Source organism: Austrofundulus limnaeus, unplaced genomic scaffold (genome assembly GCF_001266775.1).
Source record: "Austrofundulus limnaeus strain Quisiro unplaced genomic scaffold, Austrofundulus_limnaeus-1.0 Scaffold634, whole genome shotgun sequence".
NCBI classification, from domain to species: domain Eukaryota; kingdom Metazoa; phylum Chordata; class Actinopteri; order Cyprinodontiformes; family Rivulidae; genus Austrofundulus; species Austrofundulus limnaeus.
Window position 1 is genome coordinate 63373 of NW_013953036.1, and position 994 is coordinate 64366.

General features: G+C 43.7%; 1 protein-coding gene across 1 annotated transcript in view; it reads right to left on the reverse strand.

Moving 5' to 3' along the window:
* The window catches only part of stat1a (signal transducer and activator of transcription 1a), a gene marked incomplete at its 5' end in the record, with an annotated part of 37745 nt that overhangs the window by 9096 nt on the left and 27655 nt on the right, over positions 1-994 (reverse strand).

Here is a 994-nt window from a genome sequence, read left to right on the forward strand (position 1 = left end):
CGTGTGCGTGTGCGTGTGCGTGTGTGTGTGTGAGGAGGGGACAGTCAGAGCGCTGCGGGGAGGAAATCAGACAGTTCAGGGGTTTCCTCATGAGTTGTTGGGACAGCTACAGGTTCTTTGGGTGTTTTGTTAAAACAAAGATGGTGCGTTTAAGTTTCCTGTTATTTTTGGGAGCTACAGGTAAAGTCTTGACGAGTTTGTCGCGGGTCTGGGGGAGTTTCAGCCCCCACCCCTTCTCCTCCTCCTCCTCTCTGTCTCTCTCTCTCTCTTTCTCTCTCTCTCTGTCTCACTCCGTCTCTCTCTTCCTCCCTCCCTCCGCAGCGAAATCCAGGCTCTAGTGCTCCCGACACTTCAGCAGCCACGTTCTGCTTTGAAGCGTTTCTTTAGCATCGAGCTCTCAAGCTAAAGCGAGAGTTCGCTCCTCCCACACTAAGAAAACAGGAGGGGAGGGGTCAGCTGAGCTCCTGTGTAGCGGAGCACAGAGAGGGAGGGAGACGAAGTAAACAAACTAGCAGGAAAATGAAACTTATCGCCGTCTTTTTTTTACCGACCTCAAAAAAAGTTATCGTGCAATTAATTGATTTATTGTCTATCGCGACAGGCCTAGCTTCTATCCATGTTTTCAATGGTTAGGCCAAATGGGCCTTGATAATATATTTTGTTTAATAATATATTTTTGACAGCTTTTAGATTTTTATATTAATTTAGTATAAAACTAGAAGCACTCGGATAGTGCAAACCTCCGCCAAGGCCAATTTCCCCAATCCTGCAATAGTGAAGAATCCTTCAAAAAATTCCTGGATCCGGATCATCACCAAAAATTAATGGTGTGTTCCTTTGGCCAAAATTTCAAGAAGATCCGTCCATAAGTTGTTGAGTAATTTTGCCCACAGACAGACGTGACCAAAAACATAACCGCCCTGGTGGAGGTAAAATAAATAAATAAATAAAAATAAATAAATAAATAACAACAACAAGTCATTATATATTATAT